Below are 17,882 nucleotides of genomic sequence, written 5' to 3' on the forward strand. Positions count from 1 at the left end.
ACTATCCTACTAACTAGTAGTCTGCCAATACCTACCTGACTCATCGATAGCAGGCTCATTTACGAGCTTGTCATACTCAGCTTAGCTTATAGCCACCTCACTCGAGCGGATAAGGCCACACCCCCCTCCAACCGACCCCAACACAGTGGGAGACGCAGCCTACTGGTATTAACACTCGGGCACTTATGTATCCACTTGGTCGAGACGTTGGAGCATCCCCTAGCTACGGAGATTTTCACCCACAGACATCCAAACTGCCCATATGCTCAGTCCCAAACATTTCTATTGTCCCATCTAGTCATCGACGATATGCCTGTAAAGGCCACAACCCTTATGTCGCCGGAGCGTACAATGATCATGTAATAAAAAATGCGAGATGCATGAGTGATACCATCTAGTTATGCATCAACCTGCACGTACGAAGTGATCATGTGGGGAAACTCCATCTTGTAAGGAGTCCCCTAAATAACTCAGCCCAATGACAATGCTATGATCAAACATTCCTTACAACAGGCATATAAGTGATTTGTATGAACATGTATCATTACGTAATACTAAACATGTTCTCAGTGTGTCCTACTAGACTAAGTACACTAGCATGATTATCGGATATAACAAGTAATGATCGGCCTTAACCAGTATGTCACTTACAAGAATAGAGGCTGAACGATACGCCCCACTAGACATACAGAAGTCTATATGGAATGGTCCATGTTAGACTATCATAACCTACTCAAGGTACTAGCATAACATATATCCTAAGGTGGGTCCACTAAAAGGATGGTCGATCTAACCCATGCATCAAGGTAGTCTCCGCACAATAGATATACCAAATCTGATGCAACATATTCTTCCATCTACAGCAAGGGGTGATGATGTACTCTACTCTAGATAGCGGATGGCCTAGATAACACACTAACGTCCAGGATGGACCTCACACTCGTCTTAATAAGGACATGGACGGTGTGGATGATATGTACATGTTACGAGGTCCTAACAAATGGGGTACAAAGGTAGGATACATTTTTGGTGGTGAGTCAAGTAGGTATACAATGAGGTGAGTTCACAGGGTGAGCTAAAAGGGTGAACAATTGGGCTTCCTCAATCGCTTATCATGAATAAACTAGGCTTTCTTGTGGTGCCCGATACATACACAAAGTGGGCTCGGTGGAGTTCATACATCTAGGACGATGTGTCCTTTTAAGCAGATTGGGTAGCTCGCTCAACACCTTAGTGGGCCTTAGGTATGGTCACTAAACTTGGGCAGAACATGTATCTAGGTGGGACACATTACTATGGAAGGCCTGGTATGAACATATCACACCCCAAACTTGGAAATCTGGCTCACAAAATTCCCGATCGCCGAATCCGATGTCGATAGCCTCTGTATTGCCCCATTCTCGACTCTCAGCACCCATACACTAGGTTCTGATCCTGGGATCCTACAAGGCAGATTTTTCAATATACATTTATCTCATAAGAAGCATAACCACAAGTTTACCCAAATCATAAAAGTAACATCATCATCATATATCCACTAATATAAACATTTTAATACAGTGCTGAAAGGGAAATACATATATCTAAAATCAAAAATCCAGAAGACAACTGCGTGCACCAACCTCAACGCTGTTGCGACCTAATGCCACTTGCACGCATCTATCTTGCATAAGCTTATAGGAAGCTTAGAGGGTGGCGAAAATGTGTGCGATGCACATGCCAATCATATAAATATCAAAGTAAGCAGAAATACTGGAAATCCATAAATATATCATCAACCTTATCTAAGATATGCGATGTAAAGACATAATAAGCCGATATCATATACTAAGGAAGAAGATCAGCTATGCAATGCGGAGACATAGTAAGCCAAATATCATATACTAAGATGCAATGCAATATATGATGCGAATGAAATGACCAAACTGGAGTGTGAAGTCAGGATAATAGTACGTAGTATCGTAAGCTATGAGGTCCACCACAAGGGACTTCTATATAAACCAGTCTCATACCTAAATTTGGATAGTCAGACTTAATGTGTTAAACTCCTTATCTCAGGTTAGTCGTGCGCCCCAACCGAAATCTTGGCCACTGTAAAGGTACAAGTAACAAATAGTTTTGCACCACCAGCCCAAGTGGATAGTGAATGAATGAATGAGTATGCAACTCCTACTCAATAAGTCCACATATCAGTACTGTACATCTCTGGGATTATCACTGGGGTATAGTACACTCTACATGCAATCGCCGCCCACTGGACGCGCAACCATGTAAGTGGAAGAGACCTCACTATCCACCTTGCTAGTAGTCAGCCAATATCTACCCAACATGTTAATAATGGACCCAATTACAAGCTAGTCAATCTCAGCCTTTCTATGCCCACTACCCTTGGGCGGGTAAGGCCACACCCCCTTCCAACCCACCATGACAAAGTGGGAGACGTGGTCTACTGGTATTCGGCACTCACGCGCTCATGTATGCACTCGGTATATACGTTGGAGCGTCTTCTAGCCACGAAGGTTTAGTGATTTTCACCCATGGACATCTATGGCGCTCTGATGCTAGTAACGGATTTTTGGTGTCCCATCTGGCCATCCACGACATGCCTGTTGAGGCTACAGCCCTGATGTTGTTAGGGCGTACAGTAATCACAACACACAATGTAAGATGCATGAGTTATATAATCCATTCATGCATCAATCCAGCGCACACCGTGCACTTATGTGAGACAATCTCCGCCTATCAGGGAGTCTCATAACAACATGCTCAATGACATATGCAATGATCAACCACATTTCATGATAAATATGTAGATCATGCGTATGTGCATGTATCATGATGTTATACTGTCACATACTCACAATCAGTATTGATAATCGACATCGATAATTGGTCTCGATAATCGGTCTCGATCATCGGCTTAATAAAGGGGCCTAAGGGAAGGTCATAATGTGGACATATAACCATCATTGCCCATCAATGTAGACATTTAACCAACATTGCTCCCAAGGAGTGGCCTTCACGGAGCCAAACATATAGTGGGCCCATGGCATCACACAAAGGCCTCATACACAATACAATGGGCCGCATACTATCTCAATGGGCCTCATACATTCATAATAGGCCTTACACAAGGGTCTCATACATCACAATGGGCCGCGTCACATGGGCCTAATACACTTCACATGGGCCGCATCACATGGGCCTAATACACATCACATGGACCGCATCACATGCCCGCATCACATGGGCCGCATCCCTTGGCCACATCACATGGGTCGCATCACATGGGCCTAATACACAACACGTGGGCTACATCACATGGGCCTATATATACATCACATCAAGCCTCGCTCATGGGCCACATACACAACATAATGGGCCACATCATATGGGCCATATATACATCATATTGGGCCATGTCCAATGGGCCTCAAATTTATCACAATGGGCCAATATAGACATCATATCGGGCCTCGCTCATGGACCACATACACATCATAATGGGCCACGTCATATGGGCTAAATATACATCATATTGGGTCACGTCCTATGGGCCTTGAATTCATCATAATGGGGCTCACATCTGGGCCTCAAATATATCACAATGGGCCACAAACCTGGGCCTAATACACATCACAATGGGCCGCATGACATGGGCCTAACACATATCACGATGGGCTGCATGACATGGACCTAACATATATCACAATGGGCCGCTCAATGGGTCACACTAATGAGCCTCATATACATCAAGTGGTCTGCATTAATAGGCCGCACCAATGGGCCTCATAGACATCAAGTGGACCGCATCAATGGGTCACGCTAATGGGCCTCATATACATTAAGTGGGCTGCATCAATGGGCCGCACTAATGGGCCTCATATACATCAAGTGGGACACATCAATGGGCTGTACCAATGGGCCTAGAAAAATTGGGTGAACCATGTGCATGCAACACACACATCATGTTAGGCTGCACAAATGAACAGTATAAATATACAATACATGCATCGATGGTAGGTCCCACGTGGCACCGTCCAAACATTGTCCATGTAAATCAGCACTGTCCAAACATCATCCAGCACCATCCAGCACTATCTGGACTGTGTGGATGAAATAAATACATCACGGTGTGGCCCTACGACACCGTCTAATCTGGTCTAGCACTGTCCAGAAGGTCTGGACAGTGCAGATGAAACAAATACATCATGATTTGGCCCATAGAACTTGTTGACGTTCTGTAGTAGCTAAGTAGCTGGGTGAGGTACTAGCCAACTTGCTTCCCAAGTGGGTCCACACGTGTGGGACCCATAGCTTGGATGGACGGCATTGGTATAAACACATACGTCACATTGGGTAGGCCCCACCTTTTGGACAGTCTAGATGAAACACTTTCATCTAGTTGGGGTCCCACGTCCAATGATGGACCACGTGACTAAAACACTTACATCAAGGTGGGTCCTACCCCAACACGTGCTACATGTGTGGGGTGGGTCCTCATCTCCAAATGGATGGACGGTATGTATAAAAACATACATTAAGGTGGATCTCACCGTTCAGGCCTTTGCACTGGACGGTGCAGATGAAATACAACATTAAGGTGGGTCATGTCCCATGTGAACGGCCACCACATCAGGGCCCCACCGTCCCTACGGATGAACGATGTGAATACAACAAATATGCCAGGGGGTCCCACTGTAGCCAGTCTTACTGCTGGACGGCTGGGTTGCTGGCCTAGTGTCCAGCAGATGAACGGTTTTGATTTCATGCATAAGGCATGTGGGCCCCACTGTTGCTGACCAGTGTGGATAAAACACATACATTAAATGGCCCCTCCACCATCCATGGTCTGGACGGTGGAAGTGTAAGGAACATACATCGGGTGGGTCTCTTTGTGGGCAGTAAGGCGAGCTCCCGGATGGACAGCGGCGTGGATAAAATACATACATCATAGGTGGGGTCCACATCGCCGTCCATCAAGGTGGACCATCACATAAGGAAGAAAAAGAAAAAGAGAGAGAGAGAGAGACGTGAGAAGGGGAGGGACCCATCCACTATGGACCCTCCCTATACAATGCATACATCAAGATGGGTCCCACCATATGTGGGCCCTCAAATCATCAAAATCGAGATGATGAACACCCACCTTTAATCTCCTCTTCATTTTTCCACCAACACATTCTAGAGCTCCAAGGGATGCGATTTAACAGTCGAGATGATCTTTGGAGGGTGGAATTGGGTGGTAGGAAGGTGGGCCAAGCTAGCTTTTCCTCTTTCTCCCATGGAATGCTTGGACATTGGGTTGCTTAGGATAATGAGAGAGAGATGAGAGAGCGAGGTTGTAAGAGAGAGAGAGAGAGAGATGGGTGTGAGTGATGGGTGTACTTGATAGGTAAGGGTTGTAAAAGAGAGAGTTGACTTTGGGGATGGTGTTGTACTTGACATTTGATGTGTGATGTGTACTTGATTGATGAGAGATATTCTCTTGGGATTTGCAACACCTGGTGTTTTTCTCGAACTAAATGCGGGCCCACATCTCCTGGCCCAGGTATCGCCTTGGTGCGCGGGTTGGAACCACGGTGACGGCGCGGTCACAAGGATATAAGTATTGGGTTGAGCCAACTCTGGAATATGGGATACGATACAGGGTCACGTGCAATTGCTATCTATGCATCAGGGTCACTGGAATTCGACCGGGAAGATCGAGGAATCCTATGGAATGGTATGGTCTAGGATACAGATCTCACAGTTCTCCCCTCCTAATAAAAATTTCATCCTCAAAATTTAAATCATGATACAACTAATACAGAGCTCACAAAGGGAGGGAAATCCTACCACTATAGATATAATCATCAAACACCTAAGAGATGGGGACAACGCCCATGAATCTCAGCCTCTTGGTCCTAAAACGCCTCTTCGGCATTACGATAATCCCACTAATCTTCAAATTTTGAATCAGAAATGATTGAAAATGGAATACTATTCAGCCTCACAATCTCAGCGGTAGGGAGCTATATTAAAAAATTTCTAAGTTATCTGAACTCAGGGATTTAACCATTCTAAGTCCTCAATAATCATAGAGTTATCTGCAGATATGTGATGTTATCTTCAGGTATTCCCAAGTTATGCTCTGATACCAACTTCTTCTATGCCCCAAACTCAAAAATCAGGCTCACAAATTCTCGATCGCCGAATCTGGTGCCGACAGCCTTCGTAGTGCCCCATTCTCGGCTCCAAGCGCCTATACACCAAGTTCCGATCATGATATCCTACAAGGAGGATTTTCCAACGTACATTTATCTCATATGAAGCATAACCACAGGTTTACCCAAATCATAAAGGCAACATCATCATCATCATCATATATCCACTAATATAAATATTTGAATACAATGCTGAAAGGTAAATACCTATATCAAAATCAAAGCTCCGGAAGATGGCTGCATGCTCCGAGCTCATTGCTGCTATGACCTAACACCACCTACACGCATCTATCATGTATAAGCTTATAGAAAGCTTATAGGGTGGTCAAAGTGTGTATAATGTATGTGCCAATCATATAAATATCAGAGTAAGCGAAAATACTGACAATCCATAAATATATCATCAACCTTATCCAGGATATACGATGTGAAGACATAATAAGCCGATATCATATACTGAGGAAGAAGATCAGCTATGCAATGCAGATACATAGTAAGCCAAATATCATATACTAAGGATGCAATGCAATATACGATGTGAATGAAATGACCAAGCTGGAGTGTGAAGTCGAGATGATAGTACGTATTATCGTAGGCTACGGGGTCCACCATAAGGGACTTCTATCCAAACCAGTCCCATACCGAAATTTAGATAGTTGGACTCAATGTGGTAAACTCCTGATCTCAGGTTAGTCACCCGCCCCAACCGAAATCCCGGCCATTGCGAAGGTACACGTAACAAATAGTTCCACACCACCAGCCCGAGTGGATAGTGAATGAATGAATGAATGAGTATGCAACTCCTACTCAATTAGTCCACATATTAGTACTGTACTTCTTTGAGATCATCACTGGGGTCTAGTACACTCTACATGCAATTGCCACCCACTGAATGTATAACCGTGCAAGTGGAAGAGACCCCACTATCCGCCTGGCCAGTAATCAATCAATATCTACCCGGCACGTCGATAGCAGACCCAATTATGAGCTGGTCAAACTCAGCCTAGCTATGCCCACTACCCTCAGGCAGGTAAGCCCACACTCCCTTCCAACCAACCACGACACAATGGGAAACGCGGCCTACTGGTATTCAGCACTCAGGCGCTCATGTATCCACTCGGTCTATACATTGGAGCGTCTCCTGGCCACGAAAGTGTAAGGATTTTTACCCAGGAACATCTATGGCACCCCGATGCTAGTAACGAATTTTCAGTGTCCCATCTAGCCATCCATGACATGCTTGTGGAGGCTACGACCCTGATGTCGTTAGGGCATATAGTAATTACAACACACAATGTAAGATGAATGATTCATACAATCCAGTCATGCATCAATCCTACGCATACCGTGCGCTCATGTGAGACAATCTCCACTTATCAAGGAGTCTCATAACAACATGCTCAATGGTATATGCAATAATTAACCACATCTCATAACAAACATGTAGATGATGCGTATGGGCATGTATCATGATGTTATGTTGTCACATACTCATAATCAGTATCGATAATCGGCATCGATAATCATTCTCGATAATCGGCCTAAGAAAGGAGCCTAAGGGAAGGTCACAATGTGGACATTTAACCATCATTCCCCATCAATGTGGACATTTAATAAATATTGCTCCCAAGGAGTGGCCCTCACGGAGCTACAACACACAATGTAAGATGCATGATTCATACAATCCAGTTATGCATCAATCCTGCGCAAACCATGCGCTCATGTGAGACAATCTCTACCTATCAAGGAGTCTCATAACAGCATGCTCAATGGTATATGCAATAATCAACCACATCTCATAACAAACATGTAGATGATGCATATGGGCATGTATCATGATGTTATGTTGTCACATACTCAATCAATATCGATAATCGGCATCGATAATCGTTCTCGATAATCGGCCTAAGAAAGGAGCCTAAGGGAAGGTCACAATGTGGACATTTAACCATCATTCCCCATCAATGTGGACATTTAACAAACATTGCTCCCAAGGAGTGGCCCTCACAGAGCTAAACATATAGTGGGCCCATGGCCTCACATAAAGGCTTCACACACTACAATGGGCCGCATAAAATCTCAATGGGCCTCATACAATCATAATGGGCCCTACACATGGGTCTCATACATCACAATGGGCTGCGTCACATGGGCCTAATACACATCACATGGGCCACATCACATGGGCCTAATACACATCACATGGGCCGCATCACATGGGCCCAATACACATCATATGGGCCTATATATACATCACATCGGGCCTCACTCATGGGCAACATACACATCATAATGGGCCACATCATATGGGCCATATATACATCATATTGGGCCATATATACTATCATATTGTGCCACGTCCTATGGGCCTCAAATTCATCACAATGGGCCTATATATACATCACATCGGGCCTTGCTCATGGGCCATATACACATCATAATGGGCCATATATACATCATATTGGGCCACGTCCTATGGGCCTCAAATTAATCACAATAGGCATCACATCTGGGCCACAAATAAATCACAATGGGCCTCATATCTGGGCCTCAAATATATCACAATGGGCCTCGTATCTAGGCCTCAAATATATCACAATGGGCCACCTACCTGGGCCTAATACAAATCATAATGGGCTGCATGACATGGGCATAACACACATCATGATGGGCCTCATGATATAGACTTAACATATGTCAAAATGGGCCGCTCAATGGGCCAGACCAATGAGCCTCATATATATCAAGTGGGCCGCATTAATGGGCTGCACCAATAGGCCTCATATACATTAAGTGGGCCACATCAATACATTAAGTGGGCCACATCAATGGGCCGCACCAATGGGCCTCATAAACATTAAGTGGGCCGTATTAATGGGCCGTACCAATGGGCCTCATATACATCAAGTGGGCCGCATCAATGGAATGTACCAATGGGCCTAGAAAAAATTGGTGAACCATGTGCATTCAACACACACATCATGGTAGGCTGCACAAATGAACGGTATAAATATACAATACATGCATCAATGGTAGGCCCCACGTGGCACTGTCCAAACATTGTTCATGTAAATCAGCACTATCCAAACATCGTCCATCACCGTCCAGCAATATCTGGATGGTGTGGATGAAACAAATACATCACAGTGTGGTCCTATCACACCTTCCAATCTGGTCCAGCACTGTCCAAATGGTCTGGACGGTGTGGATGAAACAAATAGATCACGATTTTTCCCACAGAATTTGTTGACGTTATGCAGCAGCTAGGTAACTTGGTGAGGTACCAGCTAACTTGCTTCCCAGGTGGGTCCACACATGTGAGACCCACCCGCTTAGATGGACGATGTTGATATAAACACATACATCATGTTGGGTACGCCCCACCGTTTGGACGGTCTGGATAAAACACTTTCATCCAGGTGGGGTCCCACGTCCAGGGAGGGACCACATGGCTAAAATACTTACATCAAGGTGGGTCCCACCCCTACACATGCCACACGCGTGGGGTAGGCCCTCATCTCCAAACGGATGGACGGTATGTATAAAATACATACATTAAGGTGGATCTCACCATCTAGGCCTTTGCACCGGATGGTGTAGATGAAATACAACATCAAGGTGGGTCACGTCCCACGTGAACGACCACCACATTAAGACCCTACCGTCCCTACTGATGAACGGTGTGAATACAACAAATATGTTAGGGGGGGATCCCACTATAGCCAGCCTTGCTAATGGACGGTTGGGTTGCTAGTCTAGTGTCCAACAGATGGACGGTTTGGATTTCATGCACAAGGCATGTCGGCCCCACTGTTGCTAACCAGTATTAATAAAACACGTACATCAACTGACCCCTCCACCATCCATGGTCTAGATGGTGGAGGTGTAAGGAACATACATCGGGTGGGTCTCATTGTGGGTAGCAAGGCGGGCCCCCGGATGGACAGTAGTGTGGATAAAATACAACATCATAGGTGGGGTCCACAACACCGTCCATCATGGTGGACCATCACATAAGGAAAAAAAGAAAGAAAGAGAGAGAGAGAGGGAGAGAGAGAGAGAGATGTGAGAAGGGGAGGGACCTCGCCACTATGGGCCCTCCCTATGCAATGCATACATCAAGATGGGTCCCACCATATGTGGGCCCTCAAATCATCAAAATTTAGATGATGAACACCCACCATTGAACTCCTCTTCCTTTTTCCACCAACGCGTTCTAGAGCTCCAAGGGATGCGATTCAATGGTCAAGATGATCTTTGGAGGGTGGGATTGGGTGGTAGGAAGGTGGGCCACGCTAGCTTTCCCTCTTTCTCCCATGGAATGCTTAAACGTCGGGTTGCTTAGGAGAATGAGAGAGAGAGGTTTTAAGAGAGAGAAATGGGTGAGTGATGGGTGTACTTGATAGGTAAGGGTTGTAAGAGAGAGAGTTGACTTTGGGGATAGTATTGTACTTGACTTTTGATGTGTGATGTTTACTTGATTGATGGGATATATTCTCATGGGATTTGTAACGTGCGACATTTTCCTCGAACTGAACATGGGCTCACATCTCCTGGCTTGGGTATCGCCTTGGTGTGCGAGACGCAGCGTCGGAACAACGGCGACGGCGCAGTCGCAGGCATACAAGTATACGGCTCAGAGTTGTATGCAACTGTTATCGATGCATCGCTGGTTGCCAGAATTCGACCGGGAGGAACGAGGAATCCTAAGAAATGGTACGGGGTAGGATACGGGTCTCACAGTTCTCACGTCCTAATTAAAAATTCACCATCGAAATTTAAATCACAATACAACCAATACAGAGGTCACCAAGGGAGAAAATCCTACCACTATAGATATAATCATTAAACACCTAAGAGATGGGGACAATGCCCACGAATCTCAGCCTCTTGCTCCTAAAATGCCTCATTGGCACTACGATGACCCCACTAATCTTTGAATCCCAAATCAGAAATGATCAAAATTGAAATACTATGCAGCCTTACAATCTCAACGGTAGGGAGCTATATCAGAAAATTTCTAACTTATCTAAACTCAGGGATCTAACTATTATAAGTCCTCAACAATCATAGAGTGTAGGGTAGCTATCAATAGATATGTGATGTTATCTTTAGGTATTCCCAAGTTATGCTCTGATACCAACTTCTGTCACGTCCCAAACTTAAAAATCGGGCTCACAAAATTTTCGATCACCGAATCTGGTGCCAACAACCTCCGTAGTACCCCATTCTTGGCTCCCAGCACCCATACAATAGGTTCTGATCTTGAGATTCTAAAAGGAGGATTTTTCAACATACATTTATCTCATAAGAAGTATAACCGCAAGTTTATGGAAATCATAAGGCAACATCATCTTCATATATCCACTAATATAAACATTTGAATACAGTGCTGAAAGAGAAATACATATATCGAAAATCAAAGCTCCAGAAGACAGGTAAACGCTCCAAGCTCAACGCTGCTATGAGCTAACATCACCTACACACATCTATCATGTATAAGCTTATAGAAAGCTTAGAGGGTGGTGAAAGTGTGTGCGATACACGTACTAATCATATAAATGTCAGAGTAAGTGAAAATACTGGCAATCCATAAATATATCATTAACCTTATCCAGGATATGCGATGTAAAGACATAATAAGCCGATATCATATACTGAGGAAGAAGATCATCTATGCAATGTGGAGACATAGAAAGCCAAATATCATATACTGAGGATGCAGTGCAATATACGATGCGAATGAAATGACTAAGCTGAAGTGTGAAGTTAGGATGATAGTACGTAGTATCGTAGGCTACAGGGTCCACCACAAGGGACTTCTATGCAAACTAATCCCATACCTAAATTTGGATAGTCAGACTTAATGTGGAAACTCTTGATCTGAGGTTAGTCACGTGCCTCAACTGAAATCCTGTCCATTACAAAGGTACACATAACAAATAGTTACGCACCACCAGGCCGAGTGGATAGTGAATGAATGAATGAATGAGTATGCAACTCTTACTCAATAAGTCCACATATCAGTATTATACATCTTTGAGATCATCACCGGGTTCTAGTGCACTCTACATGCAATCACCGGCCACTAGACGCGCAACCATGTAAGTGGAAGAGACCTCATTATCTGCCTGGCCAGTAGTCAGCCAATATCTATCCAGCACGTCGATAGCAGACCCAATTGCAAGCTTGTCAAACTCAGCCTAGCTATGCCCACTACCCTTGGGCGGGTAAGGCCACACCCCCTTCGAACCAACCATGATAGAATGAGAGACGCGGCCTACTGGTATTCGGCACTCGAGCGCTTATGTATCTACTCGATCTAGACATTGGAGCGTCTCCTTGCCACAAAGGTTTATGAATTTTCACCTAGGGATATCTATGGCGCCCCGATGCTAGTAACGAATTTTCAGTGTCCCATATGGCCATCCATGACATGCCTGTGGAGGTTACGACCCTGATGCTGCTAGGGCGTATAGTAATCACAATACACAATATAAGATGCACAAGTCATATAATCCAGTTATGCATCAATCCTACGCAGACCATGTGCTCATGTGAGACAATCTCCTCCTATCAGGGAGTCTTATAACAACATGCTCAATGGCATATGCAATGATCAACCACATCTCATAACAAACATGCAAATGATGCATATGGGCATGTATCATAATGTTATGCGGTCACATACTCATAATCAGTATCGATAATCAGTATCGATATTCGACATCGATAATCGGTCTTAATAATCAACCTAATAAAGAGACCTAAGGGTATGTTACAATGTCGACATTTAGCCATCATTGCCCATCAATGTAGACATGTAACCAACATTGCTCCCAAGGAGTGGCCTTCAAGGAGCCAAACATACAGTGGGCCTATGGCCTCACATAAAGGCCTCATACATAATACAATGGGCCACATACAATCTCAATGGGCCTCAAACAATCATAATGGGCCTTACACAAGGGTTTCATACATCATAATGGGTTAAGTCACATGGGCCTAATACACATCACATAGGCCTCATCACATGGCCACAACACATGGCCGCATCGCATGGGCCTATATATACATCACATCGGGCCTCGCTCATGGGCGACACACACATCATAATGGGCCACGTCATGTGGGCCATATATACATCATATTGCGCCACATCTTATGGGCCTCAAATTCATCACAATAGGCCTATATATACAGCACATCGGGCCTAGCTCATGGGGCACATACACAACATAATGGGCCACATCATATGGGCCATATATACATCATATTGGGCCATGTCCTATGGGCCTCGAATTCATCACAATGGGCCTCACATCTAGGCTTCAAATATATCACAATGGGCCTCATATTTGGGCCTTAAATATATCAAAATGGGCCTCATACTAGGCCTCAAATATATCACAATGGACCACATACCTGGGCCTAATACACATCACAATGGGCCACATGACATAGGCCTAACACACATCACGATGGCCGCATGACATAGAACTAACATATATCACAATGTGCCGCACCAATGAGCATCATATACATCAAGTGGGACACACCAATGGGCCTCATATACATTAGTGGGCCACTTCAATGGGCCGCACCAATGGGTCTCATATACATCAAGTGAGAAGCACCAATGGGCCTAGAAAAAATGGGTGAACCGTGTGCATGCAACACAAACATCATGGTATGCCACACAAATTAATGGTATAAATATACAATACATGCATCAATGGTAGGCCTCACGTGGCACCATCCAAACATTGTCCATGTAAATCAGCACTGTTTAAACATTGTCCAACACCTTCCAACACTACCTATATGGTGTGGATGAAATAGATACATCACAATGTGGCCCTATGACACCGTCCAATCTGGTCCAGCACCGTCCAGAAGTCTGGACAGTGTGGATGAAACAAATAGATCAGGGTTTGGCCAACAGAACTTGCTGACGTTCTGCAGCAGCTAAGTAGCTGGGTGAGGTACTAGCCAACCTACTTCCCAGGTGGGTCCAACGTGTGAGACCCACCAACTTAGATGGACGGCGTTGATATAAACACATACATCACGTTGGGTAGGCCTCACCGTTTGGATGGTCTGGATGAAACACTTTCATCCAAGTGGGGTTCCATGTCTAGGGATGGACCACGTGGCTAAAACACTTACATCAAGGTGGGTCCCACCCCCACACATGCCACACGTGTGGGGTGGGCCCCCATCTCCAAATGGATGGATGATATGTATAAAATACATACATTAAGGTGGATCTCACCGTCTAGGCCTTTGCACTGGACGATTCAGATGAAATACGGCATCAAGGTGGATCACGTCCCATGTAAACGACCACCACATCATGGCCTCACCATGCCTACGAATGAGCGGTGCAAATACAACAAATATGTCAAAGGGGTCCCACTGCAGCCAGTCTTGCTGATGGATGGCTGGGCTGCTGGCCCAGCGTCCAACAAATGGGCGGTTTGGATTTCATGCACAAGGTATGTGGGCCCCACTATTGCTGACCAGTGTGGATAAAACATGTACATCAAATGGTCCCTCCACCACCCATGGTCTGGACGGTGGAGGCATAAGGAACATACATCAGGTGTGTCTCATTGTGGGCAGCAAGGCGGCCCTCGGGATGGATAGCGGTGTGGATAAAATACATACATCATAGTTGGGGTCCATAGCACTGTCCATCAAGGGAGAGAGAGAGTGTAATGACCCTGAAAATTTTGTGCTAATCTTTCCTTAGTAGCTTTTTGGGGTAATTAGCGCTTAACTCGATTGCTTATGAAATTTGCATCAATCACTTTAAATTGTATCTGCATGACTCAAAACCTGTAGATTAGTTAGCGCTATGTTACTCTAAAATCTGGGATCCATCGCTAAAGCCAGTTGCTCTTGGGATTTTTTGGAAGTTCTGGATCGGACCTAGACTGCGCGTCGAAAGTCCGATAGCGATGATCTTAGGCTGTTGCGGTCATCATGTTGGGCTTGACCATCACCTTAAAAATCAAGTCCAGATGATGTTCTAGGTCGATTTGATTGAGTTCGGAATGAAGAGTGTGAGAACGGTTGGAAATTTAATAAGATTTTATGAAATCTGAGTCGTGTCGCTTGCGCGACGATTTTAAGCAATCTGACCGTTGGATTTTGACCTAATTTCACCCTCTGATCAGGGAAGATGGCCCAGGCATGTCCTTGTGCTTGTGGACCTGATCGAGATTCGGTGACCGTTGAATTGTGTGTGGTCTGCCACGGCTGATCTGAAGATCCAGTCAGTACGAAAACTCATCTTGACCTAGATCCATTGTTAGTGAGCTTAAGTCCGACCTTTCGTGGTAATAGGCCCACCGGAAGTGCTTCGTTGGATCGTGAGGGGCCGGTTTTAGTTATACCCTAAGTATACCTTGGCCCTGGGGTTATTTTTATCAATATTATGCCTATTTATAGACCTTAAAACTCTAGCTCTCTTTTCCATACGAATTTCCTAACCCTAGCTAAGAAAGAGAAAGGAAAATAGAAAGTGAGAGAGAAGTTGGTGAATCATCTTAGATTCTTTCCTGTTCTTCTTCTTTCTTGAACCTTCACTTTTGAATCATTATTCCGGCGATTCTGAGTTCATCTTTGGGTAAGTTAACCTAACCCTAATCTGTGTTAGAGCTTAGAATAGTCTTTGTGTTGTTGTAGCTCATTTCTATCCTTTCTTTAGGTTATCTTGTCGCCGTTGACGAAGACATATTGTCTGAAATCAGTTCGGTGTTCTTTTCTGGCTTAAGGTGCGGACTTTAAGTGTATAGGTTATGGTTTTCAAGGCTTTCAATGCCAGTTAATGACTTATTCTTGCTATGGATGAGATTTCACATGCCAAATGTTATGTTTATTTTGCGTTCCTGATATGCATGTATTATATTGAGATTTATGTATTCTATGTGTATGTATAAAGTACCGTATGCGTATAAAATATGAACCTGTGTTTTCCATGATTATTTATCGTGTACTTATGCTAATTGTATGTGCGACAACTCCTTGGTAAAAGGAATTGTCCAAATGTGTGTATTTCAACATACGTCATGTATGTTGAACTATGTACTCTAAGTGTTTGTAGAAATGCCTGAATGATCTAAAGTGTAATATATTATACTATTTGCGGGCATTGAGAAGTGATTCTCAACACTTCTATTGATGTGTATGATTTCCTTCATGCTAGTTACATTCCTTGTTGTTTAATTTCAAGTCTTGCTTATGTGAAATTCCATGTTAAGTTGATTTTCTTCAAATGCTTACGTACTACATCATTTGAGTTGTTGTTCCATTACTATTCTAAATTGTAGATATGAATATCTGTTGTAGTGGAATGTGTGTGGGACTATGCATTAGTCCGGGAAATCGGTAATCGACCTTAAGATCGTGGTTGAGGTTATTTTCGCCACATAGGACGTATTAGACGAACCCGAGTCGTATTAGAGTTGTCGGCAGTGGTTTGGCCACGCGGAGTGTTTGCGCACTCTATGTCGTTCAACCCAACGTGCGCTCGTGCTAGTCGAGTTCGTCAAGTAACCCGATTGTCCGATGTATGTTCACCATGTATGGACGCTACTGCTTGAATCTAGGGTACCGAACTTACCAATGAAATCTTGTTAACTATGGTACCTTAATCTGCTAAGACTCATGAGCCAGACATGGTGGTATGGGACACCGTGGTCAAGCTGTCGGCCTACGCTGGGGTGACGAGCCTCCCCGTAGTGACCAGTGAGTAACCAAACTCGTGAGCTGATTATGGTGGTATGGGACACTATATTCGTGCTGTCGACCTACATTGATTGGTGACGAGCCCTTTGTAGTGACCTCGAGCATACCTGGATACCGCATTGAGGTGACAAGCCTTATTGTAGTAACGATGGTAAGATGGGCGTGCATTGATTGGTGATGAGCCCTTTGCAATGACTGAAAACATATGATCATATGAGATATCTAGGACTGACGACCCTAGAATGGATCACTGTTTGGATGGTGATATGAGGAAGGTACCTTAGCTTCCCAATCCTGCTGTATGAAAAGGACTAATAAAAACTTGGTAATTATGTTCATGCACCGCATTTGCATGTGCTTTGTAGATGTGGCGCACTTTGAGGTGATGTCATGCGTAACGTAAGATGAAGATGCTGAGGGTGTACGCGCGAGGGCATGCATCATTCTGCATGCATCCTTACATTAACAAGAGTACTTAGGACATGTTTAATTGTTCTGCTTTATCATTACTGCTTGATTGAACTGATAACATGTTAACATGTGCTTTATTGTTCCACTGAGTTGATCACTCACTCCCACGTTCTGGGGTGGTGTTAAACACCCAGCAGACTCTGTCTTGGTTAATGATGTTGCAGATGTTGATGCGACTTCTGAGGCAGAGCGGGAGATTGATGATGATGAGGCTACTTTCTCTTTTATGCAGTTTTCAGATGGGTTCTAGTGAGCCTTGTTCTGATGCGTGGGATGCTGTGATTTCTTTTGGGAATTAAATGATGTAATTTGATACTTGTAATTTTAATAGCAACACTTACTTTACGACCTGGTATGTGTATGTATTTCAGGGATTCACACATGTACACATATATATTTCTTTAAGTCTTCCGCCTGCTTTCTTCACTTATCCCTGAATTATATCTGCAC

Source organism: Magnolia sinica, chromosome 7, assembly GCF_029962835.1.
Source record: "Magnolia sinica isolate HGM2019 chromosome 7, MsV1, whole genome shotgun sequence".
In the NCBI taxonomy this organism is placed as follows: domain Eukaryota; kingdom Viridiplantae; phylum Streptophyta; class Magnoliopsida; order Magnoliales; family Magnoliaceae; genus Magnolia; species Magnolia sinica.